The sequence below is a fragment of the Typopeltis vanoorti genome, chromosome 15, assembly GCF_054136105.1.
Source record: "Typopeltis vanoorti isolate ZY-2024b chromosome 15, IOZ_Tvanoo_1.0, whole genome shotgun sequence".
Lineage (NCBI taxonomy): Eukaryota > Metazoa > Arthropoda > Arachnida > Uropygi > Thelyphonidae > Typopeltis > Typopeltis vanoorti.
In genome coordinates this window covers 1516221-1526065 of record NC_143563.1, presented here as the reverse complement: position 1 = coordinate 1526065, position 9845 = coordinate 1516221, and positions in this window count along the sequence as shown.

Genomic DNA, 9845 nt, shown 5'->3' with positions numbered 1-9845 from the left:
GACCGCTGTTTCAAACCCATTGATTTTCGTCAGAGACACTGTTTAAGTAAAAGTCTCATTCTAAAAATTAGGCGATCCCCCAGACCACTCAAAACGAGTGACCTAAAGATCGTCCAACTCAGCGTTGGTCCCACTCAGTGCAGGCTCACCCTACCACCGAGCAGAACCGCTCATATTCCAGAGAAAAGCATCCACCGACAAGTCCCCTCACGGGCCACGCCGGAAAACACTCTCCCAGGAGACTCAAAATGCTCTCTCAAAGCAAACCCCAGAAATCTAATGCCCCCTCACCGCGAACCAGATTCGGAAAAAATCTAAAAGAGCAAAAACCCTCTGTGCTGAGGAACTCGAAGCGTAGAGGTTTTTCGTAAGCTACTCTCGGTCGTGGCGTAAAGTATTTACTAAAATACTTTACGCCCCGACCTTAATTCTAGTAAATCAAAGAAATTCCTCTGTAGTACCAAAGTAAGAGTAAGCTTCTTATTACTTCTTACTTCGGTATTTAAAAAATACATCAAGTACCTGACATCCTCTTGGAAGAAGTTAATTCCTTCCCTAACAGATATGAAGATCTAGGAGTGTGCCAAAAACCTTCATCCATTTTTGGTAACAAAATTCCAACAGATACAAAAAACCTCAGTGGGGGAACCATAGTCACAGCCATGGAACTCCTTACTCCACTCTCCCTTCTTGGAAGTCTGTCTTAATTGCAGAAGATGCTTTCTCTGCACCAAATTGTCACCGGGTTTTGCTATTTGATGGATTCCTTAGAGTCCAGCCTCATCAACAGACATCACCTACTTTTATTTAAAGTTGAAAAAAGTTGTAGATAATTGAAGAAATGGTGAGAGTGTTCGCTCTCCAGTCATCAGGCCGTAGGATCGAATGCCATTCTTCCCACGAATGTTTCTGAATAGGAAGTGGGAGAGGAATTTCTTTCTTCATCTTGTATGAGACCATCGCCCCACCTTGTTTGAGGACCTGCAATGACTTGCAATGTTCAGAGCAGGATTTCTGTATTATCTTTCCCGTAGTCCACTCACTACAGACTTGCAGCCTTTCGTGGTGGGACTCGCACTGAAAAACCATTTAATTTTGTTCATCACTGGTCGTTGAAATTATACAAAGATTTAGTATTCCGAACGTATTGTGAAAGTCTTTTCCCAATCTGATGGAGATCTTGATGGTGTGTTCCATTTTTTGAAGTGAGACCTATAACGTACAGCACACTTTTCTAGGCCTTCTGAATTACAGTACAAATTTACAATAAACTACCCTCATGAGTATGTTGAACAACAGTATGTCGCACTCTAAATAACTGCCGTGGTGTCATCAAATAGTTAGTAGAAATGTTTTGATTGGGTTCGGTTTGATTAATGATTTAACGAGGGGCGGCTCCTGCATAGGCACTGCGGAACTGCAGCACCCCAATTTTTCTCGATATATAAATATATTTATTAATTTATTTATATTTGCTTGTAATATTTAATTTTATCATCAATAATAAAATAATAAAAAATCCATCTTGTAGCACTTAGGAGGGCGCTAGCACACTATGTTTACCACAGTGTCATATTGCTACGCTCGCAAGCATATGCACGTCATAGTGAGATACGAGCTATTAGCGTAATGCGGCACTGTCCGCAGCGCAGTTCCACTGTGGTTTATATGCAGTTTGCGGCAGTAGTAGAGTGCTCGTAGTGCTTATCGTGTTTATTTCGTCTCATTAAATATTTGGACATTACAATTAAAGGCATAACAGTCGTTATAGTTTTTATTTTAGAACAATATTGACAATTATGACCTCAGAAATGCAACCTCAAGAAATAAGTTCTGTGACTGTAAGTGAACTACAAAAACTTAAATTTTCGCAGTTAACTCTCGCTGAAAAGTGTCTATTAAAATAAGAGGCCGTCCTGTACCCGACATTCAAATATCTCAGTCAGGAATGAGCAATGATAAGAAGTACGTTAGAAGTTTTAATACAGAGTGGTAAAAAAGAAAAGTTGGCGATGTGGTTGTGAAGTGAAAAATGCACGATTTTGTTTTCCGTGTTTGTTGTTTGGAGGTGATACGAAATGGACAGAGGATGGTTTTGTAATATAAATAAAATAAAAGAAAAAACTGAAAAACATGAAATACCAATAAAACATATTGAAAATGCAGTTTCTTTATTGCTTTTAGGAACTGTGGATTTTAAACAAAAACTTAGTGAGGCCCACAGCATTTCAATTAATGAGCGCAGCAAAAAGGTTGCTATAAACCGTGAATTTTTATCCAAGATAATTGACTGCATGTTATTTTGTGGAAATTTTGAAATTCCTTTACGTGGACATGACGAAAAAGATGATTTGGCAAATCCAAGTCTATTTAGAGGATTAGTGAATTTTGCGTCTAAATTAGATTCAGATTTACGAAACCATTTAGAAACTAGCACAGTCTTTAAAGGTGTTTCTGACACTATTCAGAATGAGATACTCGATTGTGTTTTTCAAATATACCAAAATGAAGAAAATTAGGATATTGAGGAAGCTTCATTTGTAGCTGTCATGGCTGACGACACAAGGGATGTTTCAGAACACTCTCGAATGGGTTGTTTTTCGGTTCTTAGTGAATGAAGAAATATTTGAACGCTTTTGGGGATTCTTTATTCCAGAGAATCAAATGCAGATGGCTTATCCAAATGTATTCTAGAGCAGTTAGATCCTTCAAGATAATAGGCAAAAAGTAATAGCTGAGACATTTGATGGTGCAAATGTCATCAGGGTAAAAAAAGGGGCGTTCAAGCAAAAGTTAAAGAATTTTATAATAATGCACATTTCCCTCAATGTTATGCTCACCAACTGAATCTTATAACGAAAAATGCAGCGAGTGTTACGCGGAACTCAAGAATTTTTTTCTCCAATATTATGTTATATCAACGTGTGACAATTCTTCATAAGCATATAAACGCCGCCATTCCGAGCCCATCTATTACAAGATGGAACTTTAACATACGCACTGTGAACAAAGTTTACGAAAATTTGCAACCGTTAAAAACTGCCTTACTGAAATTCTGTCAACATCAAATGCAGATCAAACTATTTCAGAAGCCACAGGAGTTTTACACTATATAAATAATGAAAAATTCATGTTCTGGTTGAGCTTTTTCATCAGATAATGCCTCATATTGAAGTAATTTACAATCAAATGTAATCTCGGGAAATTGATGTATTCGAAGTACATGAATACATAGCAAGATTTTAGAATGCTATTTTGGCAATAAGAAATTCAAAGTACTGTGAGAATCTTTCAAAGACACTCACCGCTGAATCAAAGGAAGTATGCGACTGCACATGTGTTGATATGGAGGAAAGGTATTCTTTCGCTAAACATTTATTAGCTGCTAAATTATTTAACAAGGATAAATTGGCTATTTAAATATAAAGAGCCAATAGGCTTCATTTCGGCGATATAAACATTATTCAAATTAAGGGGATATTAAATCCCCACCTTTGCAACGAGTTGCCCGAGATTGTACTGCGTACTAGGACTACTTGCATTCAGCTCACGCTAGTATTCGCCGATACTTTTATAGTTTACTCTATTAGGCATGAAACTCTCTGATTCCAATCTTTGAGTTTCTTATTCGGTTTTAAAACAATGTGGGATTTAATATCCCCTTAATTTAAATAATGTTTATATCGCCGAAATGAAGCCTATTGGCTCTTTATATTTAAGTAACTTAATGGTTGCACCTGGTTGACAACTCGTATCGCAGAGTATATAAGTTCTTTTCGCTATACCCTTTGGTATCTTTTGGTCTAGCTACTCACTGATGAAGCCTCAAAAAAAGGCTGAAACTGGTGGGGGCTATTATGAGTTCGCTCTCTTAAGGTTTTTGCCTTAAGGGAGCAATTTGAGTCTCCGGGGGAAGTGTTCTCCTGCACGGCCCGCTGAGGGGCTTTGTCGGTGAATGCTTTTCTTCGGAATATGAGCGGTTCTGCTCGGTGGTGGCGTGTGGGTGAAAGGTCATCACTGAGTGGAGCTAACGCTGAGATGGACGGTCTTTCGCCCACGATTGAGTGGCCTAGGGATCGTCCGAATTTTTAGAGACGGCTTTACTTATTCATAAGGCTGAAACCGGTCTGGGTGGGTAGTGACCTCCCTCCATAATGTAATAACAGCATACATTTCCTAGGAAATGTGTTTTTACATTATAGAAAATACCAAGAATAGCGATCAGAACTTTCTCCACCTTTGCAACGAGTTGCCCAAGATTGTACTCCGTTCTAGGACTACTTACATTCAGCTCACGCTAGTATTCGCCGATACTTTTATAGTTTTTTATACTATATTCGGCGTGAAACTCTCTGATTCCAATCTTTGAGTTTCTTATTCAGATTTAAAACGATGTGGGATTTAATATCCCCTTAATTTGGATAAATTAGCTAATTTTAAGAATAAATTGCCTACAGAAGAAATAAAATTGACCATTGAAGCATATCCCCATGATCAGCAAAGAAAAACTTGAAACTGAACTTCGAGTATTCTACAGTAGACCCGACCTGCATGATTATTGTAAATTAATTGACTTGTTACAATTTATAACAGAAAATAATTTAGATTGTGTTATTAGTGAAATTACGGTGTCGATAAAAATTCTCTTGACAATTCCCATGATTACATCAGAGCCTGGACGCTGTTTTTCAACATTAAAGAGAATATAAAAACATTTCTGAAGAGACCATCAATAAGGACAGGTTAAATGCACTTGCGATGATTTCAACGGAGAAGAATTCATCTCCGTTGAAATCCATTGAAACACGAACTGAAATTCTTCGACAGTCACACAAACATCAAGGAAAACGTTATTGACCTTTTCGCTAGAAACAAAACAAGAAGAATGGATTTTATTTTGAAGTAATTTTGAATTATACCAAACTGTATAATTTCATCGATAATAAACAATATTTTTTCATTTTTATTTTTTTTTTAATTTTTACCATAATTTTGATATTTTATCCAAACACGTATACTTAAAGCGTGTATGTATATTTCGAAAGTTGCAGCACCCGCACGTTTTCAAGCCAGGAGCCCCCACTGGATTTAACAATAAAAAGAAAAACCTCTGAAAGAATTCCTCAACTTTTAATTGTCTCTCACGCAATAAAAGTTTTGTGTGCGTTACTACATCCTTGATGAGAGATGACAATAAAATTGCTGTCCCTGATTACCGCGTTGAGATTTACACCCGTCTGTACTTTATCTCTCATGAGGAGGAGGGGTGAACGAAGAAAGTAGTAGGTAGAAATAATCGTAGAAAGATAGTAAGAGAAACTCATAAAAGACAATAACAGAACTCGTTCTAGTTTTATTTAAAAAAGCAGTTCTCGTCACGATCTGAATTGAGATGAACAATCTCTCGGAAATCCTTCGTAGCAAGAAGAAAGTCCCTTAAGGTTCCATTGCTTTAACTCCTATTGTCAGCGTTGTAGTGGGGTTTTTATCATTTCATTTCTTTTAAACCCTTTAATCGGAAAAACAAAGTTACACGTAATGAAACATTAAAAGATGTTTCATTACGTGTAACTCCATTTGGACTCCATTTGCAACAGAGAATAAATCATCCGTTCCTTCGTGTGTGTGTTTAAAAAGAAAGATGACTCACATCAAAGTGAGTTTATTCGTTCGCTCCCGTCCGATCATTGACCCCTTCAGACCATAGTGTATTGCGTAACCGAATTTGCTTAAACCCGTGTTTTACCAACTGCCCAGAAGACTCTCCTTCCGTTTCACGTTCTCGCGTATCCCACACGGAAATTAGAGAGCGCAAACAAGTCGATCGTCGGGATTCCTCTCATCGCACGTGCATACGAAATCTATCGTTGTTTTGAAAATAATTTAACAAAAAAGGTCTCCGATCGATCTCTTTTTAGGTTCCTAGAAAACAAGTCTTAAAATTATTAAATCACAACGAAAGAGTCTTCTTATTGTTTATGTGATTTCTTCTACCACTGATGTCACCTTCATATCCTGTCACGAATATTAAGATGCATTCCTGCAACCTTCTTAGTGCTGACTAAGAACGAAAAGCTCAATACGAAGAAAAGAAAGGGAAAATTACATTCACAAATCTGGGAAAAGTTACACCTAGGTAAGAAATATGAATGTACACGTATGAGAGAGAGAGAGAGAGAGAGAGAGAGAGATAAGTATGGTTGATAACAGGAATGAATTCTGTCTAACGACAGAGAATCTTCATGTGAAAGCTGCAGTTCACTGAGGATCGACATTACGCGTTTTTTCTCAAATATTATTATGGATGCGAAAACCACAGGAATGAGGGATGAGAGAAGCCTGTGGTCCATTGTTTTTGCTGGTGCTCTGTGCCTACAATAAAAACAGAAGTTGGAGGAACACTGGCAGAATTAAGAAGTCAATTAGAAATGAGAAGTACAAGTAAAACATAGCGGAGGTGGTTGGAATGAAGAAAGGGTGGATTAAACCAGTTCGGAAAGAATTAATTAAAAATATGAAGATTTGAACTTTTAAAAACTTGAAATTCTGTGCGATAAATATCTGCTATTGAGGCCGAAAATTAAAGTTCAAAAGAGTATAGCATGGCCGTCATTGCCGTACTGTGCTGAGATTGGAGAATGATGGCAGGCATGCAGCAGAAGGATATGCGGTAAGAAAATGAAAGATCTAATCAGAAACTGGAGGATACGTTTAACAGTTTAAAGTGTCGGAGGTCTTAAAGAAGACTCAACCAGCAAGACGGCACGGGAATGGACAGGTGTTGACAGGAGAAGAATGATATGCGGCTGCCACAGAAGAAGAGGAAGGGAGGTCTACTCTGAAGTGGAAGGACGGCGTAAACGAAGATATGAAAGAGAAGATGAAGTCGTTGTGATGATAGTAACAAAACGGACCGTGTCAAGAAGAGAGACTGCAATGGCGACTCTCCCTAAATAAGAACTTAATAACACTCTACGAAAAATCTATTTGAAAAAGAACTTCGATAATTATAGAATCACTTCGAAAGATCACTTGAATCGCTTTCTGCTGTAGTAGTAGTAATAGTAATAATAATAATAATCTGACACCAAATGAAGGTAACTCAATGCTCCCATGACAAGAGCATTTGCCGTTTTTAGTAATGATGGACGCTTTCGCTATTTTTATTTATTCATTTATTTCGATGTTCTGCGTTTTAGTGCAGTTTACATTTTACGTCACCTGATGTTCTATAGAACTAGGTAGAAGCTCGTGACCAAAGTGGGTTCTTCCTGAAACACACCTTTCAGGCTATTTCAGTTGAATGCTTTTAAATCATCAAAGTTCTGACGTCAGTTTCCGATGAAAGGTCATTCATATTCAAATTAAACTGCTTTTCTGTTACGTCATCCGTTTTGCGGATTTCTACGAAAGGAGGAACGCCATTTTGTCATCCCTTCAACGAGGATGCTTTGCCGAATGGAAATCCTCCATCAATACGAAAGAAGCTTCGGAAGAACAAAATTGAAATCACCCTCGTCGATGCTCTTCAAACAATCTGACTTCTTTCAGAATGGAGAAGAATTGACGACGAAAGGCCAATGCCTGTCGATAGGTCATCGGTCGTTATTTTGCTGCTATACAAAACACCGTTTCTGAAAAGCATCCTAGGGGATTTGCTATCGGTGAGATGCAAACAGCGGTTGCAAGTGGGGGTCATCTTATTTTTGAATGCTCACGATCAGGTGTCGCACGTGCAGTCGTGGCATTTTTCAAACACAGTCGAACCCGAGTAATGCACGCAGGAACGTCAACAACGTTGAGGTGGTTTGCTTCGGAGAAGTTGTGAATTCCGATCTGTTGGGTGCTAATCGTGTGTGAGGGACTGGTTGTAACTGTGTCGGCACGTCGTGAGCTAAATGACGTCGCATAGAACTGTTATAATAATCGGAATACTCCTGCATATCACTGCTGATACTCAGAGGTGGCCCTTTGATGCTAAGAAGTGGCATCAAATAAATAAAAACAATACTAATAACAGGACGTGTCATGACGGTCGCTTAATCAGTTACAAAGTAGAGGGAAGCTCAAATTTATTTTGACAATTTCTGATTAAAATTTGCGCGGATTTCACTGGGAACAGGGCAGAGAAGAAATAAGCCGACATTATACCCACTGTATTATTAGTAATCCCCCCCCCTCCCTCAAAACTCGTATTGGGAGCGCTGTTACTGTTTGTTGCCAGCACGAACACCGTTTCAAGCGATCTGTTGCAAAATGAACATGACACTACTGCACCCTGTCGGTGTTGGATGTCCCATTTCCTTGTTCCTTTGGGTTTTTACTTTGAGCGACACAGGTTAAAGGTTAAATGTCTCTACTGCGATGACCTTCGATGACATCAAAGCAAATGAAAGTCGCACCCGAACAAGTGCAAAAATCTGATAAACAAAGAACTTTCGTCATAAAACACGTGTTGATGTCCACAGTTGAGACGAAGGGTTGACTCCCCCCCCCCCCTTTTTGAAATCAATGAAGGCAGACGTTCTCTGCAAACTCAAAAACCTTTGGACTGCAGAAAAGTGTAAAATGCATTAACGAAAGAAAAATTAAGTTCAGAAATAATCGGAAAAAAGAAAAGGCTCAATTTATGATTATCAGCATAAATTTAGGCTGTTAATAATATATATCTTTAATAGATATAAATTTTAATAAATGATTAAATAAAGATGTAAACTGAATATCAATAAATAAATAAATGCAAAACACTTCAGAATGGCGACTGATGTTCAGAAAGGCATTGTTTTCTCCTTCATCTTTCTCGTCTCTTGAGATCGACCAAATTTCGACTAAAATTTGCAAAACTAAATCCACATAGAAGTTGCATGTTTTTTTTTTCTTTATTTACCGGACAGAGAAGAAAGGAAATCTTAAAGACTCTGCTGTGGATCCCTTCGTTCAAATAATTTCAAACACTACTTCTTTCTTCAGTTGCTTGACCCACTTCATTTAAGTTCGACCTCATGCATATGTAAAGCGCGACTAAATACCGAAGTGCGGAACAATTTGTCGCCTGACTGACCAACGGGGTAGCATCTCCAATTGCCAATGAAGAAACTGCAGCTTCGAATCCCACCACACATATTTGTGATGTCTTTAGGGAGGGAATGAATTTCAATGCCTGGTTGGAGACCACCCTGATCGACTGGAGTGATCTGAAAACTTCCATCGATTGGTTTATCAATTGCCTCACCGTTAGCCCATGCGCTGTATTAATATGTGCTTTAGGACATATTAATACCTTTCGTCGGTGGATATCAGCGTAAAGAAGAGGATATTGTTTGAATGGCTGAGATTGGAACTTACTTTCTCTCTGACATTCTAAGAGCCTCAAGCCAGCAACAACGATCCCACCAATCAATAAAAACGATGTTAGCCAAGAAAAAATACTGCCAGTCTTGTGCTTCCTGAGTATTTTGTTCGCTTTTTTTATATCAGATAGTTTTATGAATTGCTTTTCATTATAAACACAATCTGACCCTAGAATCAGCATCATTTCGTGCATATTTCGCCTCACTTTGCTCTTGTAAATTTCTTAATTCATTCCGTTGTCGTAAGAACTGACATGTGTTTCATCTCGGATTTTCTTTGCTTATTATGACGCTATTTTTATTTGTTTGGTTTATCTTCATTTCTTATTGGTAGAAGGGGATGAAGAATTTCTCGCCTCTTGGTGTAAGTTTCTACGTTCAGGTTTCTTGTTCGCAGAGTTTATGCATCATTTCTTTTCTTTTCTTTTGTTTCGTGGTTTATATGAAGAATCTCATCGATGTCTACACATTCGTTCTCTCTTTCTAAGAACTGCG